This window comes from Aedes aegypti, chromosome 3 (assembly GCF_002204515.2).
Source record: "Aedes aegypti strain LVP_AGWG chromosome 3, AaegL5.0 Primary Assembly, whole genome shotgun sequence".
Classification (NCBI taxonomy): domain Eukaryota; kingdom Metazoa; phylum Arthropoda; class Insecta; order Diptera; family Culicidae; genus Aedes; species Aedes aegypti.
The window spans coordinates 221,502,143-221,528,327 of record NC_035109.1 but is presented as its reverse complement, the minus strand read 5'-3'; the positions used below and the strand labels follow the sequence as shown (position 1 = coordinate 221,528,327).

The window sequence follows — 26,185 nt, the reverse complement described above, 5'->3', positions numbered from 1 at the left end:
AGAAGTAGGCTTTGTACCAGTGAGGGCGTAATGCCAAGATGAAAAAAAGGAGGAAAATTTATAGACAGCCCTTTGTGTAATTCTACTATAAAGACGTACAAAAAAGCCGTTGAAAAACAATTCAAAACTAAGCGACCCGATTATGGAAGACATAATTGTGCGACATTGCTACGGATTATTCATTTCTAACTAATCTGCATCTCTGTCGAGCGGTGTGCTTTCCGCAATTAAAATAATTTTCAATTCCGTTAAAGCAAACACGCTCACTTGTATAAGCTTATCGTTTAATCTTGAGGTGTAATCTTTGCGGCCTCTCCTTTTACCATTCACTTAACTGGGTTGGGCGTATTTTTCCATCTCCAGGGGGTTGCTGAAGAAAAATGGAGCCATTTAGCGTCCATAGATGAAGCCATGAAACCCATCTACTTTTAGTCCACCAAGGATGTGATACAAATCCAACCAATGCAGCTCTTCACTATGAAGCCAATTACTATACACAGAGTATACGTTGTTCCACGCGAACAAGGTTTGTCACTTGGACAACGTAAAAATCACTGAAATTATTCGCATTGTTTCCACAAGTGGTGAATTATAAGCGAAAGACAAATTGTGTTCAGCGACCTGTGACTGCACACCACATCTTCAAGATACACCTAACCGGAATAATTGCTGCCCATTTTGCGCACCCGCCGTTCTGCGAAATAAATGTGATGTGAAATACAATTGCCACTGGTTTCAGACCTTGTGTCGCACACCTTCACTATTTGCGGAGGCCAACATAGGATAGAAGTCGGACGGAGAGTTTTCCAAGGGGGGTTTTGTTGTGCAAACTTTTCGGGTGGGATAATCGCGTGCCCTGAGAGCGAAAGTCAAACACAGTCTCATCTCAGTGCACAGACAACGGGTTGTTTCGCAATTCCGAATGCCATTCAGTTGATTAGCAAATCGGAATGCAAGAATTCTCGAGCTGTTATGACTGGGACTGTTATTATATATCAAACAATTAACATTGAAGCATGAAACGAGCTCACCGCTCACACTAAAAATCTAAGGGTAAGTATTTACCATTTTACATTTCAAATATGAAATATCCCATGAAGCGATTCTCAATCCTATCAGCTCCACTTCCAAATATTTAGGAGCCGACTGGAGTAGAGGGTCTTGTTTCCCGGACTGGAAAAAATCCCGGGATTCGGGATTTTGTTTTTAAAAATCCCGGGATTTCCCGGGATCCCGGGATAAAAATCAAATGCTTCCAAAACAACTATAGAACGGCCAGAGCAGATATTGAAGCAATGTTTAGAGCAGTTTCATAACAACCGAACCTGTTTTTGAAGGTTAAGTTGAACTATAATAGACAAAAACAATATTATCTAAGATTTAATGCATCAATATTTCACCTATCTGCAGAGAGTCTTGTCTCTACAGTCGTGGTGTTCAGACGTGTCGAAATTTACCTCCGCTAGTGTTATTTTTTCACTCAGAATAGTGATTGGATGTGAGTTTTTATGAAGAAAAGTTGTGTGCCTTCAGATGTCCTAATTGATTCGAAAGTGATTTGCTTATTTATTTTCTAAATTTATTTAAAACGTTGGATTAGTTGAGTCAAAGTCTCAATCATGTTGATTAAAAATTTTCAACCGCGTGCTCTCACGGCTGTTCTCTTACGTATTGTGTGTGTGTGTGTGTGTGTGAATTAGGTGTATAGCGAAAAACCAAAGAATATCCGAAAGCGGATAGAAGTGTGTGATGCCTAAATCGTGATTTGAATTCTTTGAAGGAACACGACGGTTTTTAAAAAAAACGCGGCTAATTGCGGCAAGTTGTCGACAGAAATCCGGTGAGTTTGTTCCAAAGCAAAAATATCATATTCTAGGTTTTGTATCTTTTCGTGCGGATACAACATACTTGGGGTTGAAATTCTTGTGGTGAGGCTGCCATGGCAACGAGCGAACGCGGCACCGCGCAGGCGTCAGATTATTAAACGGGTACACACTGACTGCCCTTCTATGCTTATTGCTTATCTGTCCCATGTTCTACGTAAACCTTATGGGCCGCAGGACAAAAATGCGTAGAACGGCAGCTGAATAGGTATGAGTGAGAAGCTGATGTCCTAATTATCATTCTGGTTCGCTCGCTCTGTAAAGGGTTTTGTGAATATTGGAGTATGAAGTAATTTGCGAGATGTATAGTGGGAGAGAGGGAGGGAAATGGATAGGAAAAACACAGTGTATGTACAGAGCCTAACCTTATTTTTTTCTCTCGCACATGTTGTTTTGCTTGGGTATGTGTAGAAAGCATGTGAGTTGAAATGGGCATGGGACGGGCGCTGAACTTACGTACGAGGGTTGTATTGGTGCGATTGATGCAGCAAATGCTGCGTGTGACATATCAACTGTTGCGCATGTTATGCTAGGCTTTCAGGTGTTTATGAACCTACAGGATGATGTATGTGTTTATGAATTGGTTTGCTTGTTTCTAAATTTTTAATCTTTTTGCGCTTTTAATTAGTAAGATATCAATTATAACTTGAAAAAAAAAAAAGTTTTAGAATGGGACAGTTTGCTAAATTTGTCATAGAGCGAAATAGGGAACCACTATAGTCATAACTGGTGCACTTTCCCTAGTCCTTATGAAGATTCATTATCACGGTTGTATAAACATAATTTTATTCATTTCAATTCATTTTATTTATTCCATTTTATCAGCTTCAAAATTGATTAATTATAACGGTTACAATTCCAGAGATAAACATAATTTTAGGAGCTTTATAATATTCATTATAAATTTCAATCGATTCTATAGGCACATGGAAATTACAAAAAAATGGCATTATGCAGCAAAAAGAAAGTTCAACCGCTTCACTTTTCAGGATCAATAAATCCGGTTTTACGAAGACATTTCATAAAAAGAATTGTTAATTGCAGAATGTTATCACGGCAGCGAGGCAAGATGGAGGCAGTGGTTATATTTTCAAAGTTACTTTTATATAAAACGGTCAACAAATCTAAAAAAAAACATTTAATGATTTTTATACATAAACAAGAACAGACAAGAGAGAGATTTGTCGACTGTTCCTTATTATGTTTGACTCTTAGGGCAGCGTTCATTTATTACGTAGCTAAATTTATCGATTTTCAATTGATTTTACATTATATTGTTGGTACGGTATTGTGATGACTATATTATTATTATTATATTGTGTTCCCATATTATTATATATTATACTTTGATCTGCTATATAAAATTTCATATAAACATCATTTGTGGTGGGAGGGATCATCAGGGCATCATTGAAGTTACCAATGGACAAGGAAGTGGAGTGCCAATCGGAGTCAGGAGGCGAAATGTTAGTCGTTTGTGGCTAACGCTTTTCTATAAAACTAAATAATTCGACGCTTATGTGATTGAATATATGAAGCTTTGTTGTGCCTTGTGCAAAGTTTTGTTTTTGTGTTGCATTTTTTTTTTTTCAGGAACAACTTCTTCAAGCGTTGGAATTTTCCGTTTACATGTAATACAGAGGTATCCGGGTAATTCCATTCTCGAATAAAACTACAAGGTTCCCTGGACATCAATACATGTTATCATAAGTTATAAATTTTATTCCTCATAGCTACCAGACAATTCGTGGCGCGCAAATTACTTACTTGTATTTGGTTTATTATCCTAATTAATTGGTTCAACTTCCAGAAGCATCATGAAATCTGCATATCGGAAATGCTAGCTTAATCACCGCTCTTCATATTTCAGCATGTCGTTCTGCTCCAGAAATCGTAATTCGTTCTTATTTTGGAGATTACATAATAAAATTGAATTCATCATATCAAATGAATTAATTTAATTGAATATCTATATCTATGTCATATATAACTATAATTTCCGTTTTTACATATTTCATTATAATTGTTTCATTTATTATACCATATCTGATCATATTTCTATTATTGTATGTGCTTTGGGTTGGGCTGGGACCACCAGGGCACCCGAATGAAGCGATTTGGACAGGGAGCTTGGGACTGCCTCCTCCCTGTTGTTAACATTTCGTGAATTGAGGGCGGGCTCTTCGACCCCATCTATTGGGAATATTCAGTCAATCGAGGGCTTGATTTTACAGTTGTTCGTGAAAGCTTTCTTCTGGAAGGAGATTCTCTTCCCTTGACGCGGGTTTCGTGCAAGTGTCTCTGCTTGCGGGTCCGCACATCCATTTTTGGCCCTTCATACAGGAGAATGACTGCTCACGAACAACAGTTCAATCTTGATCAAATCGCTTTTCAGATTATTCCAGTGCTATAGGCAGATGCCTTGCTACAATAGATGGTAGAACCAAATCATCAAAAATCAATATTTCACCTATCTGCAGTTGAAGTCAATGGGCATTTATTATAGTTAATTTGAAACGAAAATCAATCGTGATGCATAAGGTATAGGTAATACCAATCACTCTCAAATTTTACCAAATCTTTCAAAATCTACACTCATGATTATGCAACTTTACGTTGTTGTGTCATACGGAATATTCATGCTTTTGAATTATGGGCATGACAGCCACAGGTATGTTGGTCGTGGAAAATGTAAGGTACATCGGGCAAACTAAAACAGTTACGGGAAGATAAAATGGCATGGATAACTTTTTAGTATGATGAAAAAGTCAACCACCAAATAGAATAAACCGTAGATAAACCTGCAATAGTTTATTGAAAATTACGTTACTAACATACCAGAAAAAAAAAACAAATGGTTAAGCATAGTGGCCTTTAAGGTGAAACAGCTTGGAATCCGAATTCAACAATGAACCAAAACTTTGAAAGCACAAATCTTGCGAAAGAAGGATCAAACAACAGTGCAATTTCTATTTCAGCTTTGTGCACTAACAGAAAGCTTAAAATAAGAAGATTGATTTTGTACGATCATTATTTCAGCAGATTAGTGCCTTTGAAATCGTGAATAGGGGAACAAGCCGGCCATTGTGCCAGCCATGTTTGAATTCCGAGATGTGTCACCTTAACCTCAATAAAAAAAGTTTATTGAGTGAGCCAAATGCAATAACTTAAATACATTTTTGCATCAACAATCACCAGAAAAACATGCAGCTTGTTTTGTGTCAATATTTGAAAATAATACAACAATATTTTCTAGTTCAACATACAATTTCGGGAAATCCCGGGATTCGGGATTTTTTAGATCCCGGGATTTCCCGGGATTTTTGTCCCGGGATTCCCGGGACAAGACCCTCTAGACTGGAGTACATATGAAACATATATCGATAGTAATCTTGATGTTAACATTTATTTGCAAGCAAAACTTGATCTTGAAACTTTAACAAATTCCAACGTTGAAGCAAGGGGCATTGCAATTCCAAATTGTGAAGTAAAATTCGAATCCGTGATTACAGTCGATGACTTTAAACTGTTGATCCGTCATAAAAACGTAAGGAAAAGACAATTTTAGGGGCCTTCCTTAGCCGAGCGGTTAGAGTCCGCGGCTACAAAGTACATCCATGCTGAAGGTGCCTGGGTTCGATTCCCGGTCAGTCGGACTTTCCTGGGCATAGAGTATCATCGTACCTGCCACACGATATACAAATGCGAAAAAGGCAAGTTCGGCAAGGAAAGCTCTTAGTTAATAATAATCAATAGTTTTCTTTATTATGAAGGTAAATTTCTGATTCCTGAGTGCCAAAATTATTAAAATTGTCCAATGAGAATGTCTTTTCAAAAGCATTCTAAATATGTCGCAATTTAGTTACACGAGATAATTTTCCTAATCAAAGTGTTCCCACAAAATATGGAACATCAAAGACGCTGTTGGGAATGCCACTCCAGTTTACAATCGTTGTGAAATGTTGAGCACTCACCCCAACGGCACTGCAGCAGCGCCCGCGAGTACAGTCTCAAATTATTGAGTCATAAATAATTCATGACAAATGAAATTTTGTATGAAGCTGTGAAATTGATTTAGGAATATAAGAAGTCATTAATAAAGTCGGAAATATTTCTCTTTTAACTCTTTTCCACTAATTTGATGGCCCTGAATAGGGCCGGTTTAGCGCTTTGATTCTCTTACAGATAAATAACACTGCGGGATGTTATCAGTTGATTGCCATGGTCAAACGGGAAATCCCTAACTCAAATTTATAAATTTGAGCAAGTTATTTGCTTATATCAGCTGAATGTTTCGTGGCGTGGATGGCGCACAACAGTAAAGGGTAGTGGATCACCGGGCTTAAGTCGAAATCTGGAAATGTTGCTGTTGCTGTTGGTGTTTGTTCCTAACGGGATGGCTTTAGCTTCGGACGGCATCTTCTCTCGCTCGCTCGACAGTTTGATTTGGGCGAAGCAAGACAAACGGGGAGGTCGTTCGCTATCGATGTCTGTGCCTGAGATGCACGTCCGGTTCTGGCAAGACGACCTGTTGCCTGCTGAGATGTGGTCCAATCGAAGAGTGGAAAGCAAATGACGTCAACTTTTCTCTAGCACCCCTATTTATAGATTTGCTTGAAATCAACGTTCTTTTTTAAAACTGTTATTAAACTATTTGGACAAGTATGTGGGATTCAGTAAGTTAACGACATGAACCTTTGATGCCTTGTCTTTCGATTGAGGTGCTAATCAAGAAATTTCGTTAAGCCAGCAAATGTTATAAACGTTTAAAATATTTCATGCCAACGTAACGCTCTTGGTTTTGAAATTCCAATTTCACTCCTGTATAGAGAAGAAAGACGTAGTTCTACGTCAAAAAGACCCTAACATTTTTGTTTATCGTAATGATCGATTTAATGGGGCTCTGCACAAAAATCATTCTTTCTCTTTCACTCTTCCATGAAATTAGTAAACAACAAGGCCAGCAAACGTCAAAATCCCATACAAAATCAAAACAGTGCAGAGGCCTATGGGGCATGTGGGGAGTTGCAATCATCATTCATAGGCGTAAAACATATCAACTGTTTTCGTCACTTGAAACTAAAGTTTTTGAAACTTCAGTTGTTTCTGTTGAAACACAGCTTGGTAAATATACTTTCATAGCTGCCTATTTGCCTTTTCAATGCTCTGGACAGCAAGTTAATTAAAACCTGACAAGCAAGTTAAACTGACTTGCGAAAATTGACTTGCAATAAGTCACAATTTTGTCATTGGTGACTTTAATGCCAAACATCGGTCATGAAATAATTCTCAAAGTAATTCAAACGGCAGAATTGATTTGGTCTTAACCAACTCTAGTCATCTTTGCAGCCAATTAGTTACTCATGCTGATTTTGAGTCTAATCATGTCCCTGTTACGTTTCAAATATCCCATGAAGCGATTCTCAATCCTATCAGCTCCACTTTCAATTATTTTCGAGCCGACTGAAATATATATAAAACATATATTGACTCTAATCTTGATGTTAACATTTCTTTACAAACAAAACGTGATATTGACAATGCTCTTGAAACTATAACAAATTCCATTATTGAAGCCAGGAGCATTGCAATTCCAAAATGTGCAGAACAATTTGAATTCGTGATTATGGACGATGATTTTAAACTCTTGATCTGTCTTAAAAATGTGAAGAGAAGGCAATTTAAACGCACTCGCGATCCTGCTATGAAAATTATATGAGAGGATTTGCAGAAAAAAATCAAGAAACAAGCTCCTGGCAATGATTAAATTTTCTACATCCTCATCAAGAAACTTCCAGTAAGTAGCTTATCATTCTTAGTTGATATATTTAACAATTAGTATATTTTCCTGACAAATGGAAAAATGCTAAGGTTGTACCAATTTTAAAACCAGACAAAAATCCTGCAGAAGCTTCTAGCTATCGTCCAATCAGTTTGCTTTCCTCCATCACTAAACTTTAGGAAAATGTCATTTTGAACAGAATGATGGTCAACATCAAAGAAAATTCAATTTCTGCCAATGAACAGTTCGGATTCCGCCATGGACATTCGACCACTCATCAACTTTTACGTGTAACAAATCTCTTCCGTTCCAACAAACCTGAAGGCTATCCTACTGGTCTTGCTCTTCTAGACATAGAAGAAGCATTCGACAGTGTTTGGCATGAAGGTTTGAACGTAAAATTAAAAAACTTTAATTTTCTAACATGCATTGTTAGAATAATTCAAAGTTATCTGTCAAATCGTACACTTCAGGTTTATTATCAGAATTCCAGGTCTGAAAGACTTCCTGTAAGTGCTGGTGTTCCTCAAGGCAGCATTTTGGGACCAATATTATACAATATTTTCACATCTGACTTACCTGAGTTACCTCAAGGATGTCAAAAATCCTTGTTTACGAATGACACAGGCCTCTCCGCCAAAGGACGAAGTCTGCGTGTCATCTGTAGTCGATTGCAAAAAACTTTGGATATATTTTCTTCATACTTGCAAAAATGGAAGATTTCTCCTAATGCTTCCAAAACTCAACTAATAATATTCCCACATAAACCAAAAGCTCTTTATTTGAAACCTTCAAGTAGACATGTTGTCACGATGAGAGGGGTTCCAATACATTGGTCAGATGAAGTTAAGTATCCAGGGCTCATGCTAGATAAGAATTTAACTTTCAAAAATCACATTGAGCGCAACGAAGCCAAATGTAACAAATATGTAGAATATCTCTATCCCCTTATTAATAGAAAATCAAAACTTTGTCTTAAGAACGAGCTTTTGATATTCAAACAAATTTTCAGGCCAGCCATATTGTATGCTATACCAGTAAGGACTAGCTGTTGTAATACCAGGAAGAAAGATCTGCAGAGAATTCAAAATAAAATTTTGAAAATGATTCTGAAACTTCCTCCCTGGTATAGTACCAATGAGTTACATAGAATATCCAGTGTTGAAACATTGGAATAAATGTCAAATAAAATTATTAATAATTTCAAGCAAAAATCGTTACAATCTTCTATTGCCACGATTAATGCGTTATATGTTTAGGTTAAGTTAGGTTAAGTAAATTGAAAACGTGTTTTTTTTTCTCTTATAAGCAGGTGAAATCAACTCACCTGTAGACAATCTGAACTGCTACGGCAAATGAAATGTAATATGTTGTTAACAAGATGTTAATAAAATCTTAAATTTGTTTTACCAAATTAGGATGATAGTGTTGTCTAATAACACAACACACCTAGATATAAGAAATGTATGTAATGTTTGAAATGATACTAATAAAGAAATTAAAAAAAATATTCTCTTTTATTTGAACCTTCGAATTACGAAACTTTAAAGAAGATAACATTAGTTTTCGAGGTTTTCATCGCCTTTAGGCCATGTTGACCAATATATTTCCGTTCCCGTAAGCCATACCTATTCATCAATTGTTGCTTAGGTTGTCCCTCTAGACCGGACACCATCTTTCACCACTGCACCGACCGTACAGGACGTAATTACGAAATCCAATGCTCGACTCACACATCTTCCTGTCACGCATATTCTGCCTCACCGATCGACGCTTGAAGCTAATCTCAACGTCAAGCCTGGCCGTTGATGATCACGATCGCCACAGACACACTTGGACAAACATTGCGGCCGCTAGATAGCCGACCAACCTATAGCCGGTCGTATGTCTATCCTAAGCGTCGTAGGTGAAGATACTGTATATAAAAAAGTGTGTCACTCGGGAGCGATGAAAGTGGATCTTCACAAGAGGCCAACTAATGACCCCCTTCGGGAGATGCCGCTCGTCGTTGGGAGCAGTTTTACGACGTATCATCAACTGGTCACACAAGCCGTCGCGTTCGAGTCGCCAATCAAACCCGTTGATCCATTTTTCCGCTCTATGTATCTACACTCGTGTCGATGAATGGAACTTCTGTGATAATGCAAGCGGGATGTCGCCTTCGTCTGTTCCCGATCACTACGAAGACTGATAGAGAAAAAGGGCCAAGACGAGAAGACCTTCGGGACCCTACATAAAAGAAACTGAGAGTCGTATTCGTGTTCAACTTGGTAAAATCTGGAATGCAAGAGACCGATATCAGCGAGATTTATCTTTGAACCCCGGGCATTTAAGTTTTTTTATGACTGGAGAAAGTTATTTTGCTTGTAGCATCTTATGTCTCATGGTTGACCGATGGTGTGATATTGGCGAACAATTTGATGCTTAACGTGACCGGTATGCTATGTAATGTGAAGGTGTGCCATCATGCTCAATTTTTTACCGGTGGCATTTGTGGAACCACTTAATACTTTGTCAACAAAACGATTCTCAAATTAATGCCTAGCGTAAAATATCGTTGAAAACATGTATTAATTTTGTAAATTGATTAGTAAAAATGATTTTTGTCAAATACGTATAAATAATGACAAAGCCTAGATAATCGTATCGGTAAACGCGCAGCTATTCAGCAAAACCATGCTGAAGGTCGTGGTGTGGGTTCAAATCCCACCCGTCGAGGATCCTTTCGTGTATTTTCACTATAATTCATCATATTTGGGTTGAGTGTTACTGAAGAAAAAAAAGTATTTGTCAAAAGATTTGAAAGACAAACTTATTGATTAAATGTTATATCGTTTGAATATAGTAGTCGATTTAAATTACACTGCGGAACACGTTTTTGTCTCCAGCATCAAAATACATCTATTTACTTAATTAAGGGTTACTGAATCCATTGCCGTTTACAGAAATATCATAGCACATCTAGTTTTTGAGATATTGGTTGTCGAAAAGGTAAAAATTGACTTTTTCAGCCAACTTGCATGCAAGTTTACCAACTTGTAAGGCATTTTATTTGCTCAAATTTCCACAGAACTCAAACTTCATGTGTATAACAATACTTATAATCAAACTTTATAAGGTACCGAAGGGTAAGTGGATACAGAAAAATCAACAGTCAACTTCAATATTATGTACAGCTTACGTGAATAATGTAATTCAAACTTTTTTCTGTGAATAACATATGAGGGACTAATATACTTCAAATCGTCATTTATTTAGATTTTTCTGATTTTTATGTATTGAGTATGAGGGACTTGAAAATTTGCGCCAAATTATCCACTTATTCCACCATGGTGGGGTAAGTGGATCACCACTAAACAAAATCTATACTCAAAACATATATGGTGTAATTATGTATACTAAGAATGATATTGCTCTCGTTACATTACATTTATTTTTGTGTAACAAACTGAAACCTTCTTATTCTATTTATGAATGTAATTCTATCATATGTCTAGAACAATTTATATGGTCAAATAAGGTACGATAACATGTTTTCAATTGGAAAATTTGTATGTTTTGCTCTATTGCAACTCAGCTCTAATAAACCACGCAAAGTTTTGATTGCATTTTGCAATATTCATTCTTTTATATTTTCTTGTACCAGAAATATTAAAATAAATTTTAGGTGTATTAATCCAAATATTCTATAGTCAATTAGACAAAATTAAGCTAGTAATGAGAAAAAGTAAAAACAAAACAATATTTGCGAGTATTCAAACTTATTCAAATTATCGTAAGCAGTCTGCCAATAAATGATAATAATACTTGATCCACTTACCCCACCCCATTAAAAAGTGGGGGTAAGTGTACCATGTCCAATTTATCTGTATTTATTTATAAAAATCACATATTTTTCATTGTGATTCATTCAATTAGAACTAAAATGTTTACCATGCGTTGAAAAAACTAGTAGAATTTGATTTAAGGCAGAGATACAATGGATTTTTGATTGACGGAAAACAATTTTGAAATTAATTGATTTTTGCAGCCAACAAGTTTGCTTGTGTTAGTGTACGTGTAGTACCAGTTTTGCATTAGTATCAGTGTGGACGTAAGAACATAACCTAAAACGATACAATGGTGTGAAAACATTCAACATTTTCAAGTATTTATGCTCAATATGGACAAATGATCCACTTACCCCACTGATACACTTCCCCCACTGTACCTTAGTACTTTTGATGCGCAAAAGTTATTTTTTGATGGTTTAGACAAGTATTGTATTTTGCCATATAAGAGAAACGAAGAATTTTGTATGGAGACTGCAAGCATGTTGAAAAAATCGGTTTATTCTCAATTTAATCGTGAAATTTTGACCATAATGTATCTATAACGAAAGTTTAAGTCCTCTTTTGCATACTTGATGGATAAGATCACAAAAAAGTTTGATAAAATATACCTCAAATTTTAGGTAACCATCAATAAAACCAATGTTTTATAAAACTTTGCCGACCTGTATCTGAAAATAGTGACGTGCTGGGAAATTTCTGAGAACGGCATCAGATTCAGTAACCCCAAATCTTCTAGAGACACATAATTTGATCCTTGAGACACGCAAAAATGTCATTTTTGTTGCGCTGTGTTATTCAAGGACTGCTCTTATTTCATCAATAATCAATCTGTATGGATGACAACGAGTATCAATGCTATAAAAAATGAATCGTTAACCTTCGTCAAAGCCCCACCTTACTCAAAAACGTCTCGGCAAAATTTTCAGCAAACACACGATACTTCATTGCAGTGGCGCAACCAAGGGGGGGTTTTGGGGGTCAACCCCCCAGAGCAAAAAAAAAATGACTTACCATACTGCAATCTACAAACACTGGAATAGAAGGTTGTATTAACAGTCATATTCTTCTAAGTTGTTTCTTCATTATCTATAGACCCCTAAGAGTTTCATTAAAATATTTTTTTTCACTATTACTGATAAATATACTGCAAGCTTCTGACGAGATGTTTTCCAAGCATACAAGTAGGTATAATCAGATTCTCAACAGTTGATTGATGTATTATCCTAAGCTTCAACAATCTTTTAGTTCGAATTCTACGTTCATCAGGACACGTGGGTTGTTGGAAGAGCATTTTTTTGTTTTCAATGATTACGAATAAAATCCTAGTCCGAAATAAGCTCAAAGAGGATGGCAGTTCCGTTCCTGAAAAATCACAAATCGACATTTTTTCTTCATAAAAGCTTAACTGACATGAGCGATTTCTCTTCATCAATCCTCTCTTTCACAAATAACTTCTCCAAATTAAAATGAATCTTTTTTGTTTCTTGAAGCGATATTTAGTGACTTTATATCTTACAGCACGAAAACATGTTATGGAAAGCGAATCAGTTTTCTGCAATAATGCAAAGAGGGTAACGATGAAGAGATATCGATGAATGCAGATAAGCCCTTATCAAAAATCAATGCCGAAATAATCGTCCACAAGGTGTTTCAAAATCTGTAATGCTGATTTTCTTTCGATCAACTGTTTATAATAATCGTGACGTTTCCTAAGTAGCAGTACTGCAACTTAAGGCGCTGAAAGATAAGTGAAGAAACAGTTTTGGATGAACTTTCGAACAAACAAATCCTTATCCATGGATTTATATCTTTAACAGTATATTCGAATTTCATATAAAATTTTTTCACCATTCATATTTAAGAAGTAAAATCTATGCACATTTTTTGAAAACAGTTATATATCCTATGGAACACAAAGCTTCTTTCATCCACCACAGGTGTTTTTTTTTTTTTTTTTTGAAAATTACAACAGTTACAACAGAATCCATTTAACTGGTGGTATAAGTTCATAAAAAAAAGAAATTTGAAAATGTTGTGTCGTCCCTCGTAAACCTTTGTCTAGAAACATATTTTAATTTTGATTTCCGTTTTATTGCCCAAAACCCCCCCTAGAGCCAAATCCTGGTTGCGCTACTGCTTCATTGGTTTTCGCGCGCAGATCAAGTTCGATTGCAAAAGAAACATGACAACTGGCCAACTAAACCTGTTTCGTAGCTTTCTTCTATTTGCGGTGTGATAAAATTGGCCGTTTTATCGGCTGCTTTTGCTGTTAGGAAACTTGTTTTACATGAGCCCAGTTTTTCAGCTCAAGCAAACTTTCGTCGCTAGTCAATATGTGATTCGACAATGCAATAAATAAATATAAAATAATGCGTATTGACGTTCCTAAGAATTTCACTAAGTTCTTTCGCCCCAATTGGAACAGAGCCCTTTTTTAATTCTTTATTAGTATCATTCCAAATATTACATTCATTTCTTAAATCTAGGTGTTCTGTTTTAGACAACACTATCATCCTTATTTGGTAAAACAAATTTAAGATTTTGTTAACATTTTTTTAACAACATCCTATTACATTTCATTTGCCGTAGCACTTCAGATTTTTTTACTTCAGATAGCAGGTTCACCTGCTTATGAAAGAAAAAAAAAGCGCTTTAAATATACTTAACCTAACTTAATATATAACGCATTAATCGTGGCAATAGAAGATTGTAGCGATTTTTGCCTGAAATTATTAATTATTTTATTTGACATTTGTTCTAATGTTTCAACATTGGATATTCTATGTAACTCATTGGTACTACACGAGGGAGGAAGCTTCAGAATCATTTACAAAATTTTATTTTGAATCCTCTGCAGAACTTTCTTCCTGCTTTTACAAAAGCTAGTCCATATTGGTACAGCATACAGCAGCTTGTTTTTCAGACAAAGTTTTGATTTTTTATTAATAAGGGGATGAAGATATTTTACATATTTGTTACATTCGGCTTGAATGCCCTCAATGTGATTTTTGAAAGTTAAATTTTTATATAGCATGAGCTCTACACAGCAAAAAAAGCTTAAATCTACATGGAACGTAATATTTTATGATTGTCGTCATGTAAAACGAGTTATAACTGAACATTCAAAAATAAATAATGTAAACTGCCTCATTGCATTCAGGAGTGCTTGCAATCTTGAGTGAAACTGAAACATTTCACGATATTGTATCCAAGATTCGCCAATATTGCATGCTTTCTTGCATCTTGATTGAGAAATTGCAAACGAGTATGCAAGGTTCACATGATTCTACGCCAAAAAATCTGTCAAAAATAATGCACATGGATGAATCGACGGCTCGGTCATTCCATGTGCATTATTTATTATTGATTTTTCAGCTTAAATTCATGTATATCATGCGGTTTTGCTTGCAACATTCTTTGAGATAAGGCGTTTTGCGTACTATTTTTAAGATTTTGTTGACAATGTTGGGTATAATAGCTTGGTTTGTAGGATTTATAATTCTGGACAAACATTTAAAAAGGGCCCAAGAGGTCTTGAGCCTTTTTTCAGAAACGTTGCTGTTGAGCCCTTTTTAGCCCGCCCACGCAAACTAACACCACTATCAGAAAGATTGGTGTTAGATCTTCCTGATAGTGGTATTGGTGAGCGCGATCGAGTTGAATTGGGCTCAACAGCGTCTTGCAAAGCCAATGTTTACCAATGTCGATGTGCCCTTCTGAAATGTTTGTCCAGAATTGAATAATACATTCCTCATGGCTTTACATGATTGAAGCTAGAATTACGTGACACGTAATTCTAAGATTTTTTGCTGTGTAGATACTTAACTTCATCCGACCAATTTATTCGAACCCTTCTCAACGTGACAACATGTTTACTTGAAGGTTTCAAATAAAGAGCTTTTGGTTTATGAGAGATTATTATTAGTTTATTGAGTTTTGGAAGCATTAGGAGGAATCTTCCAAGAAAGCTCTGCAGAGAATTCAAAATAAAATTTTGAAAATGATTCTGAGGCTTCCTCCCTGGTATAGTACCAATGAGTTACATAGAATATCCAATGTTGAAACATTGGAACAAATGTCAAATACAATCATTAATAATTTCAGGCAAAAATCGTTACAATCTTCTATTGCCACGATTAATGCGTTATATGTTTAGGTTAAGTTAGGTTAAGTGTATTAAAAACATTTTTTTTCTCTTATAAGCAGGTGAAATCAACTCACCTGTAAAAAAACTGAACTGCTACGGCAAATGAAATGTAATATGTTGTTAACAAAATGTTAATTAAATCTTAAATTTGTTTTACCAAATTAGGATGATAGTGTTGTCAAATAACACAGAACACCTAGATATAAGAAATGAATGTAATGTTTGGAATGATACTAATAAAGAAATTAAAAAAAAAAAAAAAAAAAAAAAAAGGAGGAATCTTCCATTTTTGAAAGTACACACCAAAAAAATCTTAGTTTTACACGTAACGTTATTTTAGTTTCAATCATGCAAAGCCATTTCTCATGTATTATTCAATGATAAAACCTACAAACACATCTATTATATCCAACATTGCTAGCAATATCCTTAATATTGAACACGAAACGTCTTCTCTTAAAGAACGTTGCATGCAAAACGGCTCGGTTTACATGATTTTCACGCAGAAAATTCAATCATAAATAGTGCACATCAATTGACAAGCCGTTGATTCATCCATGTGCATTATATATGACAGAATTCAGCGTGGAATCATGTAAACCGAGCATTCTTGTTTGCAATTTCACTTTCTAGATGCAAGAAAGCATGCAATATTGGCGAATGTTGGATAGAAGAATGAATTGTTTCAGTTTCACTCAAGATTGCAAGCATTTTCGAATGCAATGAGACAGTTTACATTATGTATCGTTGAATATTCAGTTATAACTCGTTTTACATGATTATCACGTGTCACGTAAATTTAAGATTTTTTTGCTGTGTGCTTATCAGCTTCTTATGTTCTAATTAAGGTGAAGATGAATCGAAACCAAACCTCAAATTTTCAAGAGCACAAATCTGACGAACCGAACATCAATTTAAGCTGAAAACTTAATCGATTGTACACTAGCTGGTGGTGACCAATCGATTAAGTTTTCAGCTCAAACGGGTGTTCGGTTCTCCAGATTTGTGCTCTTGAAATTTTGAGGTTTGGCTTCGATTTATCTTCACCTTAACACTTCCACAGTTATCAACTGAGAGTTTTCTTTACCAATTGACGATTCAAGCTACTCTAATATGGTGGTTAAAACAATCGGTTCTAGATAAAATTCTGAGTGTCCTCCCAAAATGTTAGCTCATTTGGATGAAAGCTGAGGTTGCACAAGCCCTTCAAAGTATGTATGGGAACTACTATAGGAAAAGCAAGCAATTCATTCAATCGGTCATAGTATTTGCCCATGTGCTCTTGAGAGTTAGAGCTTCGCTGATACTGGTTGATAAATACATCAGCTACAACTTTGCCGAGGACCGCTTTCAAATCGGACGACTCAGTAAGTAGTCATTTATTGATTTATATCGGATTGGAAATTCTTCAACAGTGCTCATTAATCTCCTGAACAGGCAACATTGCTGTATCTGGCGCAAAAGATAGCACACACAAATCACAACTATGTTTTACAGCATACACAGCTAAAAATATGTTGTAAATTTCAGTTTATTTTCTTGCACATACAGTCGAAGCTCGTTATAACGACAACTTTTATAGCGACAAAAGCTCTCTATAGCGACAATTTTCGGTCCCTTGGAAAATATATTGATGCTATAGCTATTCTCTATAGCGACTTTTCTCTATTACGACGGTCCCTTGCGATGGCGACTGTATTTGGAGTATCAAAATAAACTGAAATGTCAATGACAAATCGTCTATTTTTCAATCGAATGCACTATAAATTTACACGATCATATAACATTCAAGCGTTTTTAATTGAAAATTAATCTTGATGCTGTAACAATACATGACTTTGATTTACTTTTACCATACACGTCTGTTTACTCTACATTAAAATTTAAATATTTTTATCTGTGTATATCCAGTGATGTCTGAAGAGTCGTCCGATTTGAAAACGGTCTTCGCCAAACTTATAGCTAACAAATTTAGCTAGGGTCGATGTACCAATAGCCGCATAGCTAAGAACAAAAACTCATATAAAACCGAAAAATAACGCTAGCGTCATTATTTTTACATCATCTGAAAGCTATTATGTGGGAAAAATATGAAAACTATGAAAACTCAAATGTTTGTATTTATTATCGCGTGTGCCACTATAGGAATACATGTGCCTATAGTAGCACTATTTCTAATTTCTGTTCCTGCGTTGGCAAAATATTCGTCAAAACCGTCTTTATTCAAAACTTTTATATTTTTTTACAAAGTGTGGATCTAAAGCTTTCATTGATGTAAAAAAAGTTCTTAATTCATCAATTATTTCGCATAATAAAAAATAGTTTCTCTCGGTAGTGCTACTATAGGAACATTAGGTTTACTATAGGCACAAGGGAGCTCAAATTTTAAGCAAAACTAATTATTTCGATCATTTTTTGATCAAAATCAAGCTGTGAATCGGCCGTTAAAAAGGTGGTCGATGGACATCGGTGAGAGTGTGACGTCTGTTTGTCTGTGCTAACAGTATTAACAGAGCTCAAACCCTCAATAACACGTGGACACGTGGCTTGGCGGTAAACGCGTAGATATTCAACAAGATCAAGCTGAGGGTCGTGATTTGAAATCCCAACGGTCGATGATCTTTTCGTAAAGAAAAAATTCTCAGGGCATAGAGTATATTCTTTTCACTAGATCGTACACTGCCTTGAATGCTATAAATAGATTAGGAACAAGTTTTTCGTATGAAAAAATATGAAATTGCGTCCACATTTTGTAAAGATAACTTGCCTCTAACCAAGCAACAAACAGCGTTCAATCCTACAGATTTTATGAATTTTATAACCTGTGGTTTCGATTTTTGAAGTTGAAAGTTTATGTAGCTAACATTCTCACGGACATCTGTAATCTAAAATAACAAACTTTCTCTCAATCAACTTTTTAATTGACCTGTTAGAAGTAGGTAGATTGCTTTTCAAGTACAGACGAATTCCATCCAGAATGAGTCGAGAAAAAAAGTAGTAGTTTGTTTCTGAGATACGACCGCCAAGTTGACGTTAGATAACGTTAGCTTCTTCTATTTCCTTGCTTGAGACCGTCACGAACTTATAATAGATTTCTACTGCTACTGCTAATCACACTATTTGTTGCATGTCAATTCTGACCTATTATGGACATTGTGTGTTATTATTTGGCGTTAATACGAAATAATCACTTTACATGTATTCAAAAGCTTAGGCCATAGACAAATAGACGCCACACTCTGATTATTGTTCATCGACCACCTTTTTAACGGTCGATTCAAAAATATGGTAGGTAGACAATCCACCACCAGCAGCGCTCGCATCGTTTTTGTTCGCGTTTGACGTTTACACACTATCGCTATCTGTTGGCCCGTCGGCCAAACACACCGATTTTAGCATTGGTGTACATGTCTTCGTGACTAGCATGCGCGGTAAATCTTGCTCTCCAAACAAATATATAAATTTTGGCGGAATTTTACTGTTTTTGGTAAAATGTTGACGGCAAATCGCCAAATATTTCACCAAAATCTATTATTTAATTCACCGACAGTTCTCGTGCTGTGAGTATTGCCAGTAATGTTGCGCTTCACGGTAGAAATATGTTCAAAACTCTTTTAAAATTAAATTATCGTCCTGAAAAAGACGGTTGGGTGAGGATATCGTCGATCGACATTCCATATTCAGGTTTAGTGTATTCATTCAGTGGCCGTTTTGAATTCTGGTGTCGGTGCTGGGGGCAATTTAACCTCCGAATTTATATAGCGTACGGCCCTGACACTTCATAGCGCAGCCGGCATTCCAGATGACTTCAGCACGCCGCAGGATTCCTCGTAGATGATAGCGAAGGTACGCTTGACGCCACCACGGCGAGCCAGATGGCAACACCAAGCCATGCATTAAGTGATGCAATGGATGTCGTCACGCAAAACCTTGTGTTGATGCTTGGCGCATCCTTTTCCGAGTCCTTTGCCTCCCTTGTCTGGCCGTGTGAACTAATTAGGACGACCTGTCTTCGGCAAGGATAACAACAAAACTGATGCTCGGCCGCCGGCTCGACTGCTTTTATGCGGTACCAATGGATGAGTTTTTCTTGCTCGACCCTGCTTGACCCTGATGAATGATTGCATGCAAATGACAGACCGAAATCTGAATCAATCACATTCATTCACCAGTAATGTCGCTCTTCACGATTCTCATAACTCTTTCTAAATGAAATTGTCGTCCTGAAAAGGACGGTTGTTGGTAGTCACCGTCGATCGAACTGGGTTTTCATTCCATTCTTAGACAGAAACACACCAAAAGATTACTGAAGACGATTGAATTAAAATGCGGTCGTGCGCGTGCGCGTGGAGTGGAGTTTGGTTGGCTTCGACTGAACACGAGATAATAAGAAGAAGTAAGAAGAAGACCGAAATGTGTGTTTCCCTTTGAATGACGAAAGTGGCTAAGATATCGCGCAATGATGTCTGTGCTAGGAATACACAAGAAAAATGTGCTTTCCTATGGAAAATAAGACATGCTTCGATATTTACCAATGTTTCAATAGTTTAGTCATGAAAATCTAAAATTTCTATTATTGGAGAAAGATTTCCAATCGATTGGTGCAAGAATCTTGAAAATCTATTCGGGGGTTAGTAAGTTATTGATACGTCACTGATCTAAGATCGTTCGCAAAGTGATAATCTGGTTCGTTATCGAGCGGACCTCACGAAAATCAACTTTTCTTTCGCCATCGAAGGCCTCTTCAACTGTCTCAGTCTAAAAAGAATTCGTAATGGTAGTGTGTACGCCAAATTCAGAAAGATAATTCCAGTATACTCTGCACCCTAATTTATGCCCATATCTTAAGAACTACTAGATAGATCGATTAGTAAAGCTGCTCACTTCCGTGCTTGGGTAGCTCGACCGGGATCTTGTGCTTCAGCTGATCATGTCTTTTTTAGAAACTTAAAATTCTGATTGCACTAAATTTTCATTCTCGAAAAAAAAACACCAAAATACAAATCTGGGGCGTGACACGTTGCTTTAAGGCCAATATACTGTACATCAGTACAATATTAATAAAAATGGTTGGGGTTACGTAATCACCCTGACCTCCCTCCTTCATCACTTGACTGAAAATCACAAAATGCAGCGCAATACGGAACACGTGAACGATTCCTTTATGTCCGCATCTACGGAAGAGCCACATAACCATGAAACTTTGCAAATTATTATTCACCAGCTGCAAATCATTTGATTGGCCTTACTCCATACGGGGCAAGACCAAAGAGATGTTGCTAGTTGATTGATTCGAGATGTATACCAATGGCAAAAGATAATAGCAACAATCATGGAACGGAACAAGGCATGCGAAGAAATACCTACATTACATGGCACTATGGGCCAGAAATTTAAAGTTCTCTACAAAGTTCACTTCCTTCCACCTATAGTCGACTAGATCTTCTAACAAAATGTTCTGGTCAACATGCATTCTAAATTCATCAACTTATTCACCAACTTCAAAAATTAACTGAAATCCGAGGATTTTTTTATAATTGAAGGAAAAAATTACGTTACTTTTACTTAATATCCAAATTATTCTTGATGATCACTAAAACTATCTTCTACTTATTAGTTTCCTTAATATTCGACAATATTTTAATTTGGATGTTTTGTAAATCGCTTCTCTCATCCATTTCCGCCAAAATTTCCTTTCTCCGCCCATAGTAACCGACCTGATTGGCCAGACTAGGCCTAGGCCTTACCCGCACGACTTGGCAAGGTGAAAGTGAAAACGCAACAAGCACTTAAAACCGCTGGGGTTGGTTTCTTCTCATGGACATGATTTATTTATCTGGTTTTGGGTGCACGGTGCGGAATGACGAAATCATCCCATCCTACCCCCGATTGCAGCCTTGGGGGCTTGGGGGATTGGCTTGGCCGTCGTAAGTGTGCCGAATCGATGACGCCGACGATGAGATAAAAGTTCAAGTGCCTTACGAGCAGGTTTCCACCAAAACGGGACAGAGTGAAATAATAAGACGTATCGAGAAAGTTTTTAAACCCATTCGAGCAGCTCCATGTTGATGATTATGAGAGATGTGTCGGTCGAAATGGCATTAATCACATTCATTTCCTTTTCTTGATTATCTTTTCAGCATTGTACCCGAACGTGATGGACTGCTGGCGAAGAATATGTAAGTTAACATCAGATGACATATGTTTATCGGTTTACAATTGAAGGAATCGTTTATAGGTTTTTTTTCAAATTTAATGAATAATGCGAAAATCCTATGTTGCCTAATACAAAACACCTAGATATAAGAAATGAATGTAATGTTTGAAATGACACTGATAAAGGATTAAAAATAGATCCTGGATCGACCAAAAATCTGATCCAGACGCCTTCAGCATGGCTTTGATTGATAGTCGCGAACTTTACCGCTAGGCTCCACTTCTGCTAGCATGCTAATATTCGTACCACTGATGCAAACACATATAGCCGACTAGCGTTAGTTCAAGTATTTTAGACTTAATAAGTTAATGCACAGTGTGATGCAACGAATCGCATAAAGAGAAAGGGTTGCCACTATTGATTGCCAGGTAGTTCCGCACCCTAGACTTTCTGCCAGACATCCAGACCTCTCACAAAAAAATCCAACATTGAACTTAGACTCCATCGGTGAAGATTTGTTTGTTTTTTTTTTACTATGTACATGCTTCGTGAGAAATTTCTCACTTAGTGTTACTACATACAGCTCATTAAACGGTCTTCACAACATCCCGCTCAAGTCGCCCGCTCTGGTATAAATACTTTCCCTTTTCCCTCTCAGCAGTGTGGTTGCTAAAAAAATGAAATAATGGTTTCGAGTATCTTCCTCATCGATTAGTAAAATAGTGCTATTGTTTTCGAGGGCTCCCAGCTGTTAGCCTGTTGTTGATGCTTGTTTCAATAATTGTAAAAATTGATTCCTCTAGCTACTAACCAGCGTACCGAAAGCAATTTTGTACGACTTGATCGATGTTGTTATGTACCTCGTAAGTTTGTATTGTATCAGTGCAATACAATTTGTATGTTTTATATACATATTTTTTCGTCAAATTGAGCAGGTTGATTGATGGAAATAAAAGATGAGCTGGTTCAAAGCAAAAACGTATAAGTGACAAAATCATATTTCAGAGCTTGAAGTTTTCCTATAATTTTCACTTTATAATAAATGGTAGCTAAAAAAAACAAGGCAATTTATGTAATTTTTCTAATTTTTTTATTCGTCTTTCTGGCATTATGTCCAGACTGGTGCAGAGCCTGCTTTTCAGCATAGTGTTCAATGAGCACATCCACAGTGATTAACTGAGAGTTTTTTTTGTCAATAGATCATTTTTGCATGTGAAAAGATGTCGACCGGTGGAATTCGATCCCAACCCTCAGATTGGTCTTGCCGAATATCTGCGTGTTTACCGCTATGGCTATTTGGGCTCCCGATTATTATACATAACAATTCAAATAATGTCAAATACGACAAAATCATCATTTCTTTGACTTTTATCAGTTTGTGTATAAGATTTGTACTGATTTATTTTTATTGTAACATAACATTTATTATTTCATAAAATTAGCTTGAATATTAAAAATCGAAAGTGTCACACTGGGGCGAAATTGATCACCATATAATAAAACAGGTTTTAGAATAAAAAAAATTCTATCTAATGAATTTGGGTCACGATCTGAATATGAAAATAATTTTCACAACTCGTGTTTTTTATCAGTTTATTGCAAAAATTAACTTTCAAAATTAACATAATACGTCTATATGTAGACAATTATACTTGAAATTAGCAAGTTTTTCGAGAAAGAACGGTTTTATGATTGAAAAACTACGTTTATAATGCTGTATGATTTCAGTAATAAGTTAAGTACTTCACACTTAGGCTTCAATCACTCTAAGTTTACGATTAGCACCAGCGAATTTTGTTTATAAGATACGGACACCGTCTTCAGACATTTAGCTGCACACTAGAGAACGGACAAGCATGCTCCAGTGGTCCAACCTAGAAACGTTCTTCATGAATAGTTACAATGGATGAAGCGGGAATCGAATTCACTCCCCATGACACGATGCAATTAACTGCCTAACGACCATAGCCACGTGGCCACAAAGCCCATAGACCGGCAGTATACTTATGACAGTGATCTACCACAAGACCAAGAAATCCGCTGATGCTGAGATGTGCACGATGTGCAGACTGTATAAAAAAGAGTGGCATAATTTTGCCCCCCCCCCCCTTTTCGATGTAGATGTAATTCTGCAAGGAAATCAAAACTCAACATAATAGTAAACAGATGCCATGATTTGTTCAAAAATTCTGCTCAGACAATAAAAACTCAGTTTTTTAAAGCATTCGGTATGGGTTGTATAACCCCTCTGCCGGCATTTTTGACCACAAAAATTTGTTTCTTCCGACATTTCCCGTATAAAATTTCTTTTACCACCATTTTGTTTTAGGTTATTTGTAAAATTAACTAAGGTATAGATAAGTTTCGCTCTCTCTCTGAAGCAAAATCAAACGAATCGCTTGAATTGTCACCAATAAATTTGAAAACCACAAAATGATGTTTTTCGAAGTTTTCAAGCTTCTCATTCAGACAGAGTGGTACCAGAAACATAAACATTTATGTGATACATCATGAGAAACATAAATGATCCATGTAAAAAGTGATTTTTCTTAGATCTGGTGAAGGAAAATGGTGCCATAATATTAAAAAAAAGATTATCGTAATTCATTATTTGTGGTAAAAAAAATGATGCTACCACTAGAGCGGGTAATACCGAAAAATATTTGTTTGATATTAATCGCAGTATAAATGAAAAGCGCCTCTTCAAATATGTAAGATTATACAAAATATTCCAGAAATTTTTGTTTTTTACTAAATTAGGTGCACTCGATCCTCTTTTTTGTCATCTAAACTAGAGCCATAACAAATTACGAAAATATAAACTGAAGCAATTATAAAGTGAAGTGATATTGCAATTAGTGATAGATATCAGGAGCAACTGAACTAGTACTTTACCGTTTTGATTCATATTACGGACATTTAAGGATAACCCAGCATAGAGCATACAAAATAAATCATTATGTATGATACCTTAGCGTTATCGAGCGTAGGAAGCCCTTATCTTTCGAATGGTGGGTAAAGAATACGCTTCGGCAACTAGAATAATTACAAATAAATCAAAATGTGTGGCCTTTGCATGATTCTTATTCCGGACGCTTCCTCACTTTTGCCTCATATTCCAGACACTTTGAATCGAATTCCGGACAGCTCATGATAATCATTAATGGAACAGTCAAATCATCAATTGAAATCGTCAAACCACTTAATAGACATCCAGGGTAGTTGGGCATTATAAATTTTCGAAGATATTTATGGAAAAAGCTTACTAAAAAGAGCCTCAAAACTGAGAACTTTTGAACGGTAAAAATTGAAACATTTCATGCGAAATGTTTCCCATACAAAGTAGAGTGTCCGAAATTTGAAGCTGTCCGTAATATGAATCAAAACGGTACTATGTTTTGTAGTTGATGGTTCTGTATGATCAATGACCGCTGCACTTTTATTTGGAGACATTGACAGATAGTCACCATAATTGGATTTATCTTGAGACAGACAACTATAAATTTATAATAAATAAAAGGTTTCCAAATAGAATGTCAACCATAATATAGTACCTGTATTCACATCTAGAGTGAACAAGTTTCAAATTGTGCGTTTGATGTTAATTGAATCTCCAAGTTCTGAAAATTTAAAACGCTTCGATACAATAAACGCAAAATTTTTCAGATTTTTCAAAGCCGCTTATATTTTTTAAGAGTTAGTACAAACGAACTGCTACCAAAATATTAATCTTGTGTATCATCCGATTAATTTCCAGCTTTATAATGATGTTTTTTGTTAAATACCGTTTTGATTCATATTTTTATTTAAAAAGACACGGACACTGGACACCGTCTTCAGCCATTTAGCTGCACAGACTGTAACTTAACACTAGACAACGGACAAGCATGCTCCAGTGGCACAGCCGCGAAACATTCCTGACAAAAAGCTTCAATGGCTGTAGCGGGAATCGAACCCACACCCCATGACACGATACGCTAAACTGCCTGACGACACTAATCGCTCGGCCACGAGGCCCACAACGCCATATTGTTACGGACACTTAAGGCCTCAGTGAAGTGCAACTCGTCAAAGAGCACGTAAAATAAATCATTATGTATGACTCCTCAGCTTCCCTTAGCCGAGTGGTTAGAGTCCGCTTCTACAAAGCAAAGCCACGCTGAAGCTTCCCGGTCGGTTCAGTATCTTTTCGTAAAGGAAATCTCCATGACTTCCCTGGGCATAGAGTATCATCGTTCCTGCCACACGATATACGAATGCGAAAATGGCAAATGGAAGTGCTCCTAAGAACACTAAGCTGAGAAGCTGGCTCTGTCCCAGTGAGGACGCTAATGCCAAGAATAAGAAGCCACGGTGCCCCGACAGACCGTTATTATGTAAAAA

The 26,185-nt window shown here is 36.4% G+C and overlaps 1 protein-coding gene across 4 annotated transcripts in view; it reads left to right on the top strand.

Annotated features, from left to right (window-relative positions):
• LOC5578194 (calpain-C) overlaps positions 1-26,185 on the top strand; it is a 100,298-nt gene that overhangs the window by 31,131 nt on the left and 42,982 nt on the right. For 2 of the 4 annotated variants that reach the window (XM_021850192.1, XM_021850193.1), the window contains one exon: positions 21,786-21,824. The exons of 1 other annotated variant lie outside the window; for it this stretch is intronic. The gene's annotated coding sequence lies outside the window, so the exon portion shown is untranslated. Of the gene's footprint in view, positions 1-1,476; positions 1,499-21,785; positions 21,825-26,185 lie in introns of those variants that run through there. One more of the 4 variants, XM_021850194.1, reaches the window with a different exon arrangement.